Source organism: Gekko japonicus, unplaced genomic scaffold (genome assembly GCF_001447785.1).
Source record: "Gekko japonicus isolate JY-2015 unplaced genomic scaffold, Gekko_japonicus_V1.1 scaffold328, whole genome shotgun sequence".
Taxonomy (NCBI): domain Eukaryota; kingdom Metazoa; phylum Chordata; class Lepidosauria; order Squamata; family Gekkonidae; genus Gekko; species Gekko japonicus.
In genome coordinates, this window is record NW_015170285.1 from 682,677 (window position 1) to 701,252 (window position 18,576).

The 18,576-nt window shown below is 46.5% G+C and overlaps 1 protein-coding gene and 1 pseudogene across 1 annotated transcript in view; one reads left to right on the forward strand and one right to left on the reverse strand.

Moving 5' to 3' along the window:
• Positions 1-18,576, forward strand: part of ADGRD1 (adhesion G protein-coupled receptor D1) — a 183,192-nt gene that overhangs the window by 103,263 nt on the left and 61,353 nt on the right. The window lies entirely within an intron of this gene.
• Positions 4,409-4,847, reverse strand: LOC107116022 (annotated as a pseudogene).

The window sequence follows — 18,576 nt, forward strand, 5'->3', positions numbered from 1 at the left end:
CGATAACCCGCAGCAAAAAAGAACCACCTACTGAGGGGGTTCTTTCCGAAAGGCTGCATCAAAGCCGGCCGTGGGATCGCCGGCGCGTTCTTCCGCCAGCGCATCCCCAGCTCCTGGCTGAACTGCGCATGCTCAGACATGCGCAGTTCGGCAGCCTCCCATGGCTTTCTCCCCGGTCTCCCCAGCATCTGATTGTGCCGGGGAGCAAGTGCACGGCGGCTCACGGGATCTGTATGATCCCGCCGCCATGTGCCTATTTTGGTGCGGCTTTTAAAAGCTGCACTTTGCCCGTCCTTTTTTCCCCTCGTGTGGCAGGGACTTTAGATGGCTCGTTTTCAAAATGAATTTCCACTTCCCAGATGTTCTCAGATGTTCTTCAGCTCGTGATTTCTTGTGGCATCGGTTCGATTTTAAGATTGCGAGCCAGGGCTCTACGACAGTGGCGGCCCCTAATTAAATGCCTGGTGGGAGAGCTCCGTCTTGCAGGCCCTGTGGAACTGTGAAAGATCCCGCAGGGCCCTGATCTCCTCCGGGAGCTCATTCCACCAGGTAGGGGCCACCACTGAGAAGAGTTCATCATTCAAAGCAGCCATTTTCTTCTGGGAAATTTATCTCTGTAGTCCAAAGGTCTGTTGTAATTCTGGGAGACTGCCAGGCCCCACACGGAGTTGGACAACCCTACGGTGTTTGCTGCTTCTAGGTCTCCTGAGGGCACCTGGTCGGCCACTGGGCAAAGAGGATGTTAACTAGATGGGCCGTTAGTTTGAGCTAGCAGGGCTCTTTGTGGAAATGGAGAGCATGTTGATACCCATTTAGCATTCTGCTGAACAAGATGCACACTTTGCCTCCTGGTATGTTTTGGAAAAGTTTCCAGTCTCTAAAAGAGAGAACGAGCGAGCAGGCAGTCATGATTGCCTTAACATTAAGGTGTATTTGAAACAGTTATAAAAATAAATCTTTGAGCTGCCTGCAGCTGCTGGAACGCAGGCAGCATGGAACGATTCTGTCATGCCAGAAATCTCTTCAATAATTAAAGCTTTTCTTTACCAAGGGCTTTCCAGGTTTTTGCTTTCTTTCTTTCTTTTTTTTTAAGGCTTTCATCCACATTTCTGAAGGTTTGGAAACTGATTTTTTTTTATATATATATATATAGTCAGGAGACGATGATGCTTCCTTTTGTGTGAGAGCAAACTGTCTTTCACACAGGACTGTGGAAGGCGTTGCCAAGGGGCCACGATGAATTACGTTGAACAGGATAAGTTGGCTTTCTCACCTAGCATCCGTGTGAAGGCAGCTCCTCAGGGTGGTGGACAGTTTGAAATGTAGATCTGAGAGTTCTGTATGATTACAGGGAGATGTTGTTGACTTCCATGATTTTTGGGGTGTTAGGGGAGACATCTGAAAATGCAGGGTGTTGTGTATAGAGCATGGGACAACGTTTATGGCGACACTCGCTAGAGACTGTGGAGAGGAAATCATAGAGCGTCACTGGCATTTCCCTTCTGCTGTTTCCTTCTGCATTGGCAGGCAGGGTGGGATTTCAGCAGGGCTTTGGCCACACCACCGCCTGGAGAAAGGCAACCCCAGTAGAGGAAACCTGGAGTCAAATGTGACAAAGCCCATCGACTGCCTATAGGCCGTTCACTATGAAACATCTCCTGGTCCTAATTATGGTTCTTACTATTTTCTGGATAGAAGGAGTGACTTTTCAACCACTTTAAACTTGTGACGTTTAGAGTGTTGGGATATGACTGGGAAGCCTTGAGTTCTGATTCCACACAACCCATAGCTTCCTGGGTGATTTTGAGCCAGTTGCTGTTGGCCTAGCCTACCTCACAGGGTTGTTGTGCAGGTAACAGGAAGGAGAATAATAAGCTCTGCCCTGAGCTCTTTGGACAAAAGGTGGGATAGTGACATAATAGATGGATCACGAAGAATTAACCTTGGACAAACCATCCTGCTTGGTAACATCTGCAGTGGTATTCTCCTTCATTTCTCTGCTGAATATTTGCAAATTCGGCTTCACTGTTTTTTGTGTTCCTGACTATACCTTCAGCAGACTATGTCATAATATCACTGTTAAGCAAAACAAAATGTCTTTGGGGGAGGGGTGTATTTTTATGGGGATTGCAAGTATAAGAATTCGTAATTTAGCAAGTGACCAGAAGTTCCAGTGGAAAAATAGTAGTTTTGGATTACTTTTTTCCCTTTGTCCTGGGCAACTTTAAGTTCTGTCAGCCTTTGCACTGATTTACAATACATTTCAAACTGTTATAGTGGCTATTCGATATTGTTAACATTAATAAATGGAATCCCAGGCTGCTGGATTTTGCCCTATTAAGAATTCTGTCTGAAAGGCAGAGAAGGGCAGAAGTGACATGAGCCATAAACTCTTCAGGATGGGTGTGCATTACACATAGTGATGAACCTTAAATCACACATAGGTTTGTCCCAAACAACATTTAAAAACCAGAAGGAAATTGCCTTGATATCTGTCTAGTACTTTTTGTCCTTCCTTTCCTCCAAGGAGCTCAGAGCAGCATACATGGGTTTCCCTTCCTTGTTTTATCCTCACAACAGCCCTGTGAGGTAGGTTAGGTTGAGACACGGTGGCTGGTCCAAGGTCATCTAATGAGCTTCATGTCACATTTTGGACCCATGTCTCTTAGATCCTAACCTGACACTGTAACCACTGTAACACAAGGACTGAGACCCTTAGCAGGTCAGTAACATGTCCTGACCCGTAGGAAATACCACCTACCACAGATTTCCAAGGAGCCCTGCTTGGGGCGGCACAATGGGTGTGTGTGTGTGAGAAGGATGCTCCTCTGGGTACAGTTGCCAACTTCAGGTTGGGAGATTCCTAGAGACTTGGGGGTGGAGCGTGAGGAGGGTGGAGTTTGGGGAGGGGAGGGTCTTCAGCCGGGTATGATAATGATAGAGTCTGCCCTTAAAAGCAACCGCTTGTTCTAGTAGTAGATGCCTGCAGAAACACCGTCATAGCTTTGCGGTTACTCCTCAGCCCTTCTGTGTAAAGGACGTGAGGGACAGAAGGCGGAGTGGTTATAGCATTCTGCATTCAGGAAGATCCCATGTTCATCGCCCACCAGGTCCGACAAATGCCCCAGCTGCCAGTCATAGTAAATATCGAGCTAGGTTGACCTGTAGTTTGACTTACGAGATGGCAGCTTCATGCACGTGTTGTTTCGGAAAGACCTCTTCCTGAGACTCTTGAAAACTTGCCAGTTTAGGTAGAGCGTACTCAGCTCAATAAGCCATCAGACGGTAAAAACTATGTGCAAGTTGTGTGGTGTGAATCTTAGGGAAAGTTACCACAAGGTGATTTCTTGGCGTTGAAAATTCATATTCTTCTTTTCGCTTTGAGTGGCCAGATGCACTACAGGATATTTTACCTTGCAGTAGCAGGTATAGCTTGATGTGCAGAGGCATGAAAAGCTGTACCCCTGCTAAAAATCTACTGCCACTATATAAAGCTATGGGAACAGCTTTGCCTCTGTTCTACTCTGTGTGGCAGAATGCTACATTAAGGCACGTTCCACAACACAATTCACCCAGTGAGTGGATAGGTCTGCAAAACATTTATAAAGTTGTGGCTTTACCACATCAAAAAAATGAACATGTGAAAACTGAGCCTTGGTTCAAAAAAACATATGCAGAAATGTAACTTAAAAAAACAGCGGTGATTTTTTTTTTGGACAGTGGTTTGTTACCACATCATATAGTGGGTGTGGAAGTTGCTTGACGTTTGGTAGTAAAAACGGCACTTTGGGTCTGACACAAAAATGTTTCATCCGTATATGTAATTCTGACCATGGCCCTAAAATGAGGATCAAAAAAATCATTGTAGCAGGGCTTCGGAAAGAAAGGGGAGATGCTTCTATAGGTCTTGGGGAACCCCCAGGTTTGCAGAAAACTTTCAATAATTTTTAAAATGAAAGGAGGGAATAATAAAAAAAAAATTAAATGCGGAACACTGAAAAGATTCAAGAGATCCCAGCAGCTGTTTTGAACTGCCTAGGCAACTGCAGAGAAATATAGTTGCCTAGGTAATTCAAAATGGCTGCTGTGGTTTCATTTTGAAACTTCAGGTGAGTGGGGGCATAGAGAAGACGAAGACGAGATTGGATTTCTACTCCACCCTTCACTTGGAGTCTCAGAGCGGCTTATAGAATCATAGTTGGAAGGGGCCATACAGACCATGTAGTCCAACCCCCTGCCCAACGCAGGGCCAGCCTAAAGCATCTCTGACAAATATTCATCCAGCCTCTTCTTGAAAGCTGTCCGTGAAAGGGAGCTCACCACCTCCCTAGGCAGCTGATTCCACCTTTGAACCACTCTTTTTTAATCCAGTACTTTTGATATTTTATTAAATATTGTTGTGTAAGAACTATTCATTCTCCTCAGTGCGCAGTCTTGCATTTGGATTGGTAACCTTGATAAGCAAGCTGAGCTGCCCTCTCCACAATTACTTTCTGATTCTTGGAGGAAACATTGTGAGCAATCTCTGCGCAATAGGACTTGTTGCTCATCATCAGAACCTCCAACTCTTTGACACTGTGGACGAGAAACTTTCTGAACCCTGAAGGCAGCATGTGCTTTGTCTTCTTATTGCTACCATACCCAATGTTGGGCATCAAGATCCGGCCCTTGAATCTTCTAGCCTCTTCTAGCCTCTTGGTTTTCTCCAGTTACGCTTGATTTTGACATAGCGATTGGACTGATGACGGATGAACTTCTTGGTCCTCTTCTTGACGATCTTAGGTTTGATGAGGGGTCTGAGGGCCGGCATGTTGTCAGTCGGCTAACGGCAATACCCGACCATACCGGGAGCGCCGAGACCACCTTTGAACCACTCTGACAGTGAAAAGGTTTTCCCTAATATCCAGCTGATACCTTTCTGTAATTTAAACCCGTTGCTTTGGGTCCTGTCCTCTGCTGCCAACTGGAACAGCTCCTTGCCCTCCTCCAAATGACAGCCTTTCAAATATCATGTCCCCCCTCAATCTCCTCTTCTCCCTTAGCCTTTCCTCGTAGGGCTCAGTCTCCAGATCCCTGATCATCCTCGTCATTCTCTTCTGCACCTTCTCAATTTTGTCCACATCTTTTTTGAAGTGAGGCTTCCAGAACTGCACGCAGTACTCAAGATGCGGCCTGACAAAGGCAGTATAGAAACTTACAGACTCCTTTCCCTCCCCCTCCCCACAACAGACACCCTGTGAGGTAGGTGGGGCTGAGAGAGCTCTTTCAAAGACTGCTCTTTTAAGAACAGCTCTGACAGTACTGTGGCTTGCCCAAGGTCATCCAGCAGCTTCAAGTGGAGGAGTGGGGAATCAAACCTGGTTCTCCCAGATTAGAGTCCGCGCACTTAACCACTACACCAAACTGGAGGAGGAGTGGACAGGCAGGAAAGAGAGGAAGCAATATCAGGGTGTGAGTGAGGAAGCAAAACCAGAATGAAGGGAGGGAGGGAAAATGGAGGAGAAGGTGGTAGAATAGATACTATAGGGAGGGAAGGAAGCGGGAGAAGCTGCAAGAGCAAGGGAAGGAGGGAAATGGACATAGTGTGAGGAGGAGGGTCAGCCAGAAGAGATGAGTTCATCCCCTATGAGTCTTTGCAGGTCGCCCACTTGTCGTCTTCCAATAGAGACAGGAGGTGGCTCAGCGGTAGAGCATTTACGTTGCATGCGGAAGGTCCTAGGCTTAACCCCCAACAAATTGTAGTCAAAGGGCCTCAAGGAGAGGTGCTGAGGGTAAGAATGCCAGCTTGGAAGAATGGATGGGATGGGGTGGATGGAGACTGGGGGAAACGACAGTGTGTGACCTGGAAGTGACATCATGGCACTGCATGGTGCTCTAGGAATTCCTCCAAACCATAGAGATTAGGGGAATTCTTAGAGCATTGCACAAAGCCATCATTTTCCCCCCTCCATTTTTTGCTCACGCTGCTCCATTGAGCGAGGGGGGCAGGAGGTTGCAGATCCTGGAGAGCGGAATCACCTTTTTTGACCCATGCCAGGTTATCTCTGATTCCAATCAGTACCAGTTGGGTGTGGGAGGAGCTGGGGAACTTACCTGACATAATAGACTCTACTGAGCTAGATGGACCAGTGGTCTGACTCTGGATACAACAGCTTCATATGTCCAATGGTCTTTTTTTTGGTAAGGCAGAGATGGTATCTGCCTGCCTCTGTTAGGGAGTTAATAAGAACTGGACCTATAAATTCCCTTCCCAGGCACACAGGACCCCTAGGTTTGAGCAGTGTATCATGCTTCTAAACAGAAGGGCTTCTTCCGTCCCCTAACTTCTGCTGACAGGAAGCAGGGTGTCAGCAGTCACCATACTGATCAATACCAACTGGGGGAAGCTGGAGCAATATTACCAGGCTGATAAACTTCTAACCGAATCCCACAGATATCTTATTTTCAAGAGCAGCGCGATATTGAGTTTGCTCTCTTCTCTTGTGATTTGGCATTTGTCACTTGGAGGAGGAGAGACGATCATGGGGCCCGACACAATCAGATTTAGCGCCACGGCTGTATTGCCTAACCTCCAATGCTCTCTCGCTTCCGAAATTAAGTTCCCCCCCCCTCCCTGCTTTCTGGCCCTCATCGGTGAATAATAAACATTCTCGGAGTCGAATTGCAGAGCCGTGATGGATTGCTGCAATGGTGCCAGAATAGCTCCAATACGGTCAAAAGGTTTTTGCTATAAAGTCTTCTGCCCCCCCCCATGTGCATCGGAATGCAGTTATGTTTTTTTTGTGAGTTATGTCTTTTTGTGAGTGGCATGGGGGATTTCAAGCCGCTTTCTTGTTTCTAGGGCATAAGGATTTCCATCCATGTGCCAAAGAAGAGAACAGTTATGCAGAAAACACTGCGAAACCTTGCTTTTATTTGTGCTGATGGTATGAATGAAACTGCCATATTCAGGCCATTGGTTATTAGCTCAGTGCCGGTTTGAATTAGCTGCCTTAGGTGGCATACGAGTGGTCAGTATGGTACTGATTTGACAGCAGCGTTAATCGTCCACGCAAGCAATAGCGAACAATGCTGTTAAGGTTCCAGAGAAGATTCAATGGGGATCTCTTGAGGATTTTCTGATCTCATTCTGTATTCTTGTCGTGCATGTGTGTTCATGCGCATCGGAGTCTTTGTTTCTGCCACACACATATCTGTGGGCCACACTAGATGTTAACGGTGTCCACATGTTTGACCTGTGGATGCTGACACCATTTTAAAGTTGAACTCAGCTATTTAAAAAATGTTGTGAGGGCCCAGGCTGCAGCACAGTGGGACCTGGGGATCTTGTGTCCCCCCCCCCCCCGTTGGGCTTTTCCCGGTAGGTGCTGAATCAGCTCCCAGCAGCTGTTTCAGTATTTGAAAAGGCATGGGGAGGAATAAGATTATCTAGTCCCACCGTGCCAAGGGTCCAATTTTTAGATGGCCACGTTCGGCTTTGAAAAGGTGTCGGTGTCCACAGGTCAGACCCGTGAATGCTGTAACATCTAGTTTGTCCCAACTCCTAAGAACATAAGAACATAAGAGATGCCAATGTTGGATCAGGCCAAAGGCCCATCCAGTCCAACACTCTGTGTCACACAGTGGCCAGAAATACCAGTGCCATCAGGAGGTCCACCAGTGGGGCCAGGACATTAGAAGCCCTCCCACTGTTGACCCCCCCCCCAAGCACCAAGATGACAGAGCATCACTTGCCCCAGAGTCCCTATCTATACCTTGTTTGTGGCTAATAGCCGCTGATGGACCTCTGCTCCATATGCTTATCTAATTCCCTTTTGAAGCCGTCCATGCTTGTAGCCGCCAACTCCTCCTCTTGCAACCCTGGATGAGTCTACCTCTACAATTAATATGTTTCCAGAAGAAATATTTTTGGTATTCACACACTGGGGGTGGGGTGGGGGGCTATGCTTAAACTCACCTTATGTGTACACATAAAAACCATGTAGTGTGTGAAGTAGCTCTTTTAGTTGCACCTATCTGTTATTTTGCAGGTCTTGCCAGAAGCAGTCCATCTTTGCAGGGGGGCTGGAGTTAAACTTTGTGTAACTCAAATATTAATAACTGTAGAACTCTTTAAAAAAAAGTTACTGCACAGCTAGATTTCAAATGTCAATAACTTGGCTGCTGAAATTATAAACGATGGCAACAACAGCTGAGCTGCAAATTGCATTCCACCAGTCCCTAATCCCCACTATGAGCAAACCTCCTGCGAAATTGGTCCTGATGATTTCAAACTGTTTTTGTAATAGAAGGAGGGGGAACATTTGCAATCAATAACATCTTGATTTTGCAGCGGAGGCTGCCAAATTCAACTTTATCCTTAAAAAAAAAAAAGCAGATCATTTTTATTGTTTCATGATAGAGAATGCCAAAAGGAAATTAATTGAAATTACTAATGACGGGAACCATTTATTTCCTGAAGTATTTTTAGGGTTTTATTTTAAAGAAAAGGTTAAGGAGTTTGAGTTCATGTCTTGTTCCTCCCCCCCCCTATGCTTGTGTAATCCTACCAGCCAATAAGAACGGATAATAAGTGAGAACAAAATAGGTGGCTTTGGAGATGTACTTCAGGGACGTGTATGCCAACATTGTTGTGCGGATGGCAAGATTTTCTCCTCTTTCTTGTTATGCACAACGCGGGACTGATTATTTTTGTGCCATTTTCTGTTTCCTTGCACCAGCTTTCCCCACAAGATGTATATCTTTTCTAACATTATCTCTGCATCAGTAAATCAGCATTATTCATTATACATATGAACGACAAAATATATATAAATACCGTATAAATCGCAGATCAGGATTGTGCGGTGTATGCCTTGACAATGCAAACAAATACCAAAACTACATCAGAAAGCAGAGAAATGAAACTGTAGACAAAAATACAAAAAGCAATGAAATGGGGAATATTTATTCATCCTTACTGCCATTATATTTGGTTGTAAATTCCACCGCTAAATTATGTAATGTGTATAGGCTAGCCTGATCTCATGAAATATCAGCAGCTAAGCAGAGTTGGCCCCGGTTAGTACTTGGATGGGAGACCACGCAAGGAGTCTAGGGTTGCTGCATAGAAGCAGGCAATGGCAAACCACAACTGTCTCTTGCCCTGTAAACCCTATGGAGTTGCCATAAGCCGGTTGCAACTGGTGGTACTTTCCACCACTATATGGCAGTTCAGTCTGATCCATGGCATACAATCAGATGTGTATGAGTGATGTCCCTTCCCCCTCAAGTCTCAGAGGACTTATGATGACCACTTAGGGTTTTCAAGGCAAGAGATGTTCAGAGGTGGTTTGCCATTGCCCACCTCTGCATAGCAACCCTGGACTTCCTTAATGGTGTCCCATCTAGCCGTGACCTGGATGGCCCAGGCTAGCCTGAACTTATCAGATTTTGGAAGCTCAGCAGGGATGTCTCTGATTAGTACTTGGATGGGAGACCACCAAGGACATCCAGGGTTGCTACTCAGAGGCGAGCCACCTCTGTCTCTTGCCTTGAAAACCCCATGGTGGGGCTGTTGGCTTTGTGTTGGGAAATACCTGAAGATTTTGGTGGTGGAGCCTGAGGAGGGTGGGGTTTAGGAAGGGGAAGGGTCTTCAGTGGAGGTATAATGCCATAGCATTCACCTTCCAAAGTGGGCGTTTTCTCCAGGTGAACTGATCTCTATCACCTGGAGATCAATTGTAATCCCAGGAGATCTCCAGCCACCCCCTGGAGGTTGGCAAGTTGCAACCGTACCTTATGAGGTCACCACAAGTCAGGTGTTGGAAAGTTGACAGCACTTTCCAACACCGTAGGATTCAGTGTACCAAGACGTTTGATAGTCTGCAGGATTAAAACGTGCATGGTGAATAAGCGGGTTTAGTGGTGGCTTAGAACTTCAGGCAGAGGTTGCTCACCACCTTTATGCCCTGCCTGTGAACATTTGGAGACAAAATATTTCAAGAACAGCAAAAATCTAACACAGCTTATCCTGCCCTTACGCCCAGGAGCTCCAAGTGACATACATGGTTTTCCCTATCCCATTTCATCCTCCTATCGACTTGGTGAGGCAGGTTGTGTGTGTATCAAGGACCATTAAGTTTCCAACGTACAGGGCTATTTTTGAGCAGAAACGTACAGGAACGGAGTTCTGGCTGGCTCCCAAGTTGACCACGCCCAGCAGGAACGCATTAGCATAATAGGCCACACCCAACAGCAAAAACTCATTAGGATTGGCTACAATTAGGGGTGTGTGGCCTAACATGCAAAGGAGTTCCTACTACAAAAAAGCCCTGGGTTTTGACAACAAACAAGGTAAACAGAATAACAAGCAAAAGGTGGGTGTGGCTGAATGAGCACACTTCTGGTAACATGGGGGTGTGGCCTAATGTGGTAATGAGCTGTGCTGTCGGGGGTGTGGACTAATATGCTAATGAGTTCCTGCTGTTGGGTGTGGTCTATTATGCTAATGAGTTCCTGCTGGGCTTTTTCTACAAAAAGAGCGCTGCCAACGTACATCAACCCTATGAATGAATGACCTCCTAAATATCCTACCATTAACAGCCTTGCTCAAGTTTTGCCAACTGAGGGCCGTGGCTCCCTGGACTGAGGCAATCCATCTCATGTTGAATCTTCATCTTTTCCCTGCTGCCTTCAACTTTTTCTAGCGTTATTGCCTTTCCAGTGACTCTTTACTTCTCACAATGCGACCAAAGTACAATAGTCTCTTTTCAGTCATTCTTAACTTCTAGGGAGAGTTCAGGCTTGATTTGATCTAGAACCCACTGATTTGTCCTTTTGGTGGTCCACAACATCAATAAAACTCTCCTCCAACACATTTCAAATTAGGGCTGCCAAGTCCCCCCGGGGGGCAGATGTCCCCCCGCTTTGGAGGCCCGATTTCCACCGCCGTGGAATTGGGCCCCGGGGGACACCCCACCCCGGCGTGCACGTCAGCCGGATGTGACGTGATGACGCCGGGCACGCTGGGGGTGGGGCCACAGCCATTTGAGTGGAAAACTCTATGTTTTCCCCTCAAATGGCTGTGGCCCCGCCCCCAGTGTGCCCGGCGTCATCACGTCACATCCGGCTGACGTGCATGCGGCGTGCTAAAGACGCTGTCCGGGAGCCCCCCAGCGCAAAAGAAAATCGACTTGGCAACCCTATTTCAAATGAATCAACTTTCTTCAGGTTAGGTTGAGAGAATATGACTGTCCCAAAGGTGCCCCACAAGCATTACAACAGTATGGGGATTTGAATCATTATTTCACTGATCCTAGTCCGTCAGTTGTAAACCTGAACCACACTGACTCTAGAAGAAAGTAAAGTTTGAAAAGTGGATTAACACCGAAGAGAGAACAAAATGTTGTTTGTGGAATTAGAGGGGAACAGACTATTGGAAGGGATTTCTAGAGCTCTGGGTCACGGCCCCCCCAACCTTCCCCCCTTTGGAGAAGTCCATTTGTCTTCCAGTAGATTGGATCTCAGAGCAGGACCTCGTTAACTGATCTAAAACTTGGGAGTGCTCCGTATCAGAGGATGCGCTGTCTGAGATAAATGTTGACGCGTTGAAGTTCAGAGATTGCAAATGCGAAATAATTGACCACATGAGCAGGGCCCCCTGTAACACATTTCGAGGACGCTTGGAATGAGAAAATGGAACTTGTCTCTGTGTTTTTGCACTATAGGTTTGCATTCTCACTGTATAGGCACATTCCATTGGCCCAGATATAATTGGATTTCCTCTTTGCTTACACACAAAATATCACAGTGAAAAATGAGAGCTTTGAAACCATCTATTGAGGAAGCTGAGTGCTCCCCGCTTATGAGAGGCAATGCACAAATGATACCTTCTTGTCTGCGAAGCCACTCTGTGGTTTTTCCAAGCACTGGCCCTTAAGATGGATTGAGGTAAAGGAAATAATTTCTAACCCCCCCCTTTTTCAAATATGTAAAATCTGCACGTACTTGGAGACCCTTGAGAAACAAATTTTCTTAGAGCTGGAATGGCTCACTTGGGAAAATGTGAATAGAGTCTGCAGGGGATGGTTCTGCATTACCTTCTATTGCGTCAGTTAGATCCGAGCCCAGCAGCACCTTAGAGACTAACAAGAGCTTCGGGGTATAAGCTTTTGAGAGTCAAAGCTCCATTCATCAAACACAAGTAGTTTTCCTACTGGTGGTGCCTGATGAAGGGAGCTCTGACTCTCAAAAGCTTGTATCCTGAGACTCTTGTTTGTATTTTAGGATGCTACTGGATTCCAATCTAACGATTCTACCGCAGACCAACACGACTATGCTCTGAAACTATTTCTCAACTCAACTTTATTTCGGCTTGCATGACCAAAACTCTTAAGCACACTTGTACACACTTATAAAGTACCATTCATACATTAAAAAAACAAAAAAACAAAAAAAAACAACACAGTGAGATACATTGTACAAATATGAATGTGTTACACTAAATGGGATCGTCAGACAGAGTAAATCCTCAAACAGGTACACAGAGCATAAAATCAGAAAGATTTGGACTTTCCCGTCCTTTCCCCTTTTTTTTTGTTTGCCACCAGGGCCAGAAACGTGGCTACTGCTTTGGTAACTGAATTATCAACTTTATCAGATAAGAGAACAGAAACTGACCACGGCAGGGAGGGAAGCTTTTCTTTTATCAAGATGGGTATAATATACTTCTGCCTCTCTATATTCCAATTGGGGCAAGCTAGCAAAATATGATCCATCGTCTCCACCCTACCTTGATTACAATCGCATGTCCGTTCAGAGAACGGGATGCCATGAAAGCGGCCAAAGACTATGTTCGACGGGAACGTGTTCAATCTATTTCAATTATATGGCCCTTTCCCTGTTTGTTGGGTTGCCAGCTTTTCAACTTTTCAGGGCATGAGCTCAGGACTAGCTGTAATGCGAACCAAAGGAGCAGCGACGGCACGCCTAGGTTGCTTTGCCGTTTCTCAGGGCTTCATCAGGCCTGATTCCTAGCTACTTGGAACATCCTTGTAGACTTTGTGTCATTTTGAATCTTGCCAGAGCTGGGCTGAGCTCCATCACTAAAGATAAGCAGCCTTTGATTCGCACTGCAGCTAGTCCTCAGCTCATGTCGTCTATTGCATGCTTACTTCTGGAAACTCTTCTCTGCGCCATGAGCCGGTGACCACATCACTCTGAAGAGAGACTTGTACTTTCAAGCCTATTAGGTCACCATTCAGCTGGTGCAGTTGTCATTTATGCATGGTGGCAGAACTATTTGTTATGTGTATTAATTTTGGTTGTAAGCAGGGCTATTTTTGGGCAGGAACGCACAGGAACGGAGTTCCGGCTGTACCTGAAGTACATTGTATTTATTAATAGAAAAGTCCACAGCTACAAAGACCTACCCCACCGCTGTAGACTATCTTGCTCCTGATAAAGGACTGATGAAAGTTGCAACAGTCATAAATGATAAGAGATGCAGCAGGCTGTTATATTCTCCACAAAGGAGCAAGATAGTCTACAGCGGTGGAATAGGTCTTTGTAGCTGTGGACTTTTCTATTAGTAAATACAATGTACTTCAGGTTTTTGTATGTGTATAAGGTATCCTAGAGTCTTTACTGCAAGTAAATCAGTATATGAAGATACAAGTACATATTAGTAGAAGTGTGTTTTGTTCTATCACGGTGTTTCTTTATGTCTGTCTAACTTTGCCGTGTTCCCTGTGTGTTTGTAGAACTTCCAGGTGGAGCCTGGAGATCTCCTGGAATCTCAACTGATCTCCAGAGTACAGAGATCCGTTCCGCTGGAGAAAATCTAGATTCGAGTCCAGTGGCACCTTAGAGACCAACAAGATTCTTAGGGTATAAGCTTTTGAGAATCAGATACGAGTTGGAATGCAGATCTTTGAGTCCTTATATCCCATTCGGAAGGTGGGGGGAGGGGGTGTTGCAAAGAAGGAGCTCAGGGTGCAGAGGTACAATGCTCACAGTAATTAGCTTGATCAGAGCCAGGGCTATTTTGGGGCAGGAACGCACAGGAACGGAGTTCCGGCTGGCTCCCAAGTTGGCCACGCCCAGCAGGAACTCATTAGCATAATAGGCCACACCCAACAGCAGGAACTCATTAGGATTGGCTACATTAGGGGTGTGTGGCCTAACATGCAAAGGAGTTCCTGCTCCAAAATAAGTCCTGGTTTTGACAACAAACAAGGTAAACAGAATAAGAAGCAAAAGGTGGGTGTGGCTGGATGAGTACACTTCTGGTAACATGGAGTGTGTGGCCTAATATGCTAATAAGCTGTATTGTCGTGGGTGTGGCCTAATATGCTAATGAGTTTCTGCTGTTGGGTGTGGTCTATTATGCTAATGAGCTCCTGCTGGGCTTTTTCTACAAAAAAAGCCCTGATTCAGAGCAAAAGGTAAATGCATGGGGGGCAGAAAATTAGCATCTGTAGTGAGATAAGAATCCTGTGTCCCTGTTCACCTCTGAGGCCCCCAGTGTTCTGAACTTGTGAATGAACTCGAGTTCAGCAGTCTTGCATTTCATTCTACCCTTGAAGCTTCTCTGTTTAAGGACTGCCACTCCTAGGAAGATTAAAATGTCCCCCCCACTGTTTTATGAGTGTTGCATCTGAAATCATCTTCCTGGAGATAGCGGCTCTATGGCATTGTACTCTGCTGAGCTCCCTTCCCTCCCCAAACTCCAGTCTCCACTGCTAAATCTTCAGGAATTACCCAACCCAAAGGTGGCAACCCTACTAGTCACAACGAGGAACGAGAGAATTGGTTTTGACTGATGAATTTATGCAAAAGCAGAAGAGTTGGTCCATCAGTGGCTATTGGCCACAAGGTATGGATAGGGAATCTCAGTCTGGGGCAAGTGGTGCTGTGTGTTCTTGGTGCTTGGGGGGAGAGGAACAGTGGGAGAGGGGCTTCTAATGTCCTGGCCCCACTGATGGACCTTCTGATGGCACCTGGTATTTTTGGCCACTGTGTGACAGAGTGTTGGACTGGATGGGCCACTGGCCTGATCCAACACTGGCTTCCCTTATGTTCTTATGTTCTCCACCCCGTAGCCCAAATTGCAGCCCTGATCCAAATTGCAACCCACACTCATCTGTTATCTCTATTCAATCAACGTGGAAGGTCCTATTGAGGATCTCTGTGTCTTCTCTAGATGGGGCCCTGTCTTTCACTGCTCAGTATATGCATCCCCCCTCATTTTTGACAGTTGCAAGCACAGACAAGCAGTGCAGCTGACAAATGTGTTAGCAGGGAGGTGAGATTCGGCTGTCTTTTCCTGAAGCAGGTGCAGTCAAGTTTTCAAGCACATGACGTTCCGGGCATTTCTGGCTGAGTTTGTCGGGAAGGATAACATGCAGTGTGGGAGATGCTCATTTTCGGAGTCAGAAGAGTGAGATGGAATTTCCTGATTGCTCTGCCTGTGCCAATTGATTAGCCCGGGTGGCTGGAGCTACACATGGGAGACTGCTGGAGGCAACGTGGGAGGTTAAAAAACATAATCTGAGGTCTTGTTTACTTGAATTGAAGACATGAGGGGGGGGCACAGAGTTGTTGACTTAGAGCAGAGCTGGCAGCCGAACCCAAGTTGTCATGAAGCCGGATTTCTTTATTTGTTATTTATTTATTTATTTGGGCAACTTAATACGTGGCTTTTCTGCCCAACTCAGGCCCAAAGGGGCTTATAAATGGGCCCAAGTCTGGTTTAAAACAAACGATTTAAACAAAGTAAATATCATTCAAATATTGGTTTAGATTATTTCTATTCTGCCTCTCCATGGAGCCTGCTGTTAACAAACAAATATTTAAAAAGCACAAAACCGTAATGGAAGATAGGTTCTACATCCTGCGTGCTGTTGCATCAGGGCTGCCGTAGGGTTGCCAGCATTCAGGTAGGGTCTGGAGATCTCCCAGAATTACAGCTGCACTCCAAACTACAGAGAAAATGGCTGCTTTTGAGGGTGGACAATGGCCTTATACTCTGATGAAGTTTACTCACCTCCCCAACCCCTCCCTTTCCCAGGGTCCACCCCCAAATCTTCAGGAGTTTCCCAAACTAGAGTTGGCAACCCAATTCAGGGGTCACAGGCTGCAACCCCTGGCCAGTGTGGTGTAGTGGTTAGAGTTCTAGACTAGGCTCTGGGAGACCAGATACCAGTTACCGTTTTGCATGAAATCTCGCGAATGACCTTGGGTCAGCCACACAGACCTGGCCTAACCTACTTCACAGGGTTGTTATGAGGATAAAATGGAAGATTGGAGAATAATCTAAACTACTTTGAGTCCCCATTGAAGAGGAAAATGGGGTATAAATACCTAAAGAAGTCAAGACATTTGGCTCTTGCCCTTCAGTTCATGTAGGGGTCCCAAATCCCCCCGGGGGGTGGAATTCCCCCCGGTTTTGAGCCCCGATTCCCGCTCCCGCGGAATTGGGGCTTGGGGGAAACCCCACCCCCGCGTGTGCGTCACCCGGAAGTGCCGTCACACGCTGGGGGCGGGGCGGGGCCATTTGATGGGAAAACAAAGAGTTTTCCCATCAAATGGCGTCGCCCTCCCCCACGTGCGCACGCTATGCGCGCGCACACAAAGAGGACACCAGCCGGGAGCCCCCCGCTCCTGGCAAAAAGTGAGTTGGCAACCCTAAGTTCATGCCATAAGGTTCATCTGTCTTCTAGCCATGCCTAGGCCTTCCATCAACAGATGGGACGGGAAAGAAGATTTCAGCCTTGATGTTATACAACTGACAGCTGCTGACCCAGAATCACCCTCCCCTGTAAAGCTGGGGGAGAAGGAGGAGATTCTAACAGGAGGGGTGGCAAGTGGGAAAGCACGATTGAGGTCTGTCTCCACCCACTGCTCCCCCCCCACCCCGTGTTCCACTGTGTGCCCCCACTTTCAGAAGCAATGTATTCATAGAACCAGGGCTATTTTGGGGCAGGAACGGAGTTCCGGCTGGATCCCAAGTTGGCCACGCCCAGCAGGAACTCATTAGCATAATAGGCCACACCCAACAGCAGAAACGCATTAGAATTGGCTACATTAGGGGGGTGTGGCCTAACATGCAAGGGAGTTTCTGCTACAAAAAAAGCCCTGGGTTTTGACCACAAACAAGGTCAACAGAATAAGAAGCAAAAGGTGGGCGTGGCTGGATTACCACACTTCTGGTAACATGGGTGTGTGGCCTAGTATGCTAATGAGCTGTGCTGTCAGGGCTGTGGCCTAATATGCTAATGAGTTTCTGTTGTTGGGTGTGGCCTATTATGCTAATGAGTTCCTGCTGGGCTTTTTCTTCCAAAAAAGCCCTGCATAGAACATCCTCCCAGTTGCTTAACTGGTGCTTGATATTCTTCAATTCAGCACCAGGTTAAATTGTTTTCCTGGGCATTGATTTTGACTGTGTTGGTTCTTTTTGCCCCCACCGTGGGGAATGGATTTATAGTGCTAACTTCCTCGCTGTTTGTTTGTTTTTTAACTGCTCCTGATATCTTATGATGTTGTGTTTGGAATTTAAGTGATTCGTTTATAGAATCTCGGTATTGTTTAAATTTGATTTATTTTTTTTTTTAAAAAAGTAAATGTTTGATTGCATATTGTCGCCGTCCCGGGAGCCTGATAGTTGAGAGGCAACACAGTCATCTGTAAAGTGAATAAATGGGAAAATGGCAGCAATTCTGCAAGCACACACCCTTAGGGAAGGGTTAATTCCGCTTGCTCTCAGCTGGTTAGACATTTGACGAAATGTATACTCAGGAACTTTAAAAATGTTTTCCCAATAGGGAGTGTGCAGCTGCTGGAGGGGGAATCTCCTTTCCTTAGGAAAAAAAATGTAATAAAGCGAAGACCTCCCTGACTTACGAACGCAAAACAACATCTGGGCCAGGGACAGAGCTCTACTCTTGTAGGGTTTTTAAGGCAAGAGACATCGCCCACCTCTGTGCAGCAACCCTGGACTTCCTTGGCAGTTCCCCATCCAGGTAGGGCTGACCCTGCTTAGCTTCCGAGGTCTGATGAGATCGGGCTAGCCTGGGCCATCCGAGTCAGGCAATCGCTAGGCCCCCACAAATTGCAGGTCATTGATTTATTGTGAGATATGGCTCCGTACCCCCTCCTGTTTGGCATTGACTCAGGATAGATTTCAGCACTCTTGGCTTCTTCAGCACAGCAGTCTATTATTTGGTCATTAACATGTGCATGAAGGAGAAGGTTGTTTGTCCCCAGCTGGGGCAGGCACGATGATGCGCATTCAAGATGACATAAGAAAGTCGTGGATCCCTTCTCTGAGGGATGGGCTGGCAGTCTGTGTGGGAAGTCAGCTCGGCCGACCGTCACTGAGGTCCTCTGGAGTCTTCACTCTTGGTAGACCTTCCCTGGCATTCCCTGGAGGATGAATTCCAGAAGAGTAGACGCATTTGTCTAGCACTGCAGGCTAATAGCTCTGTTTTTACACCCACCCAGTGGACCAAGTGGGCTCTTGTACAGGAAAGCTTATGCTAGGGGGGAAAGAGACTTTGAGGTGCCACAAGACTCTTGTTTTATTTTGGGAGGACT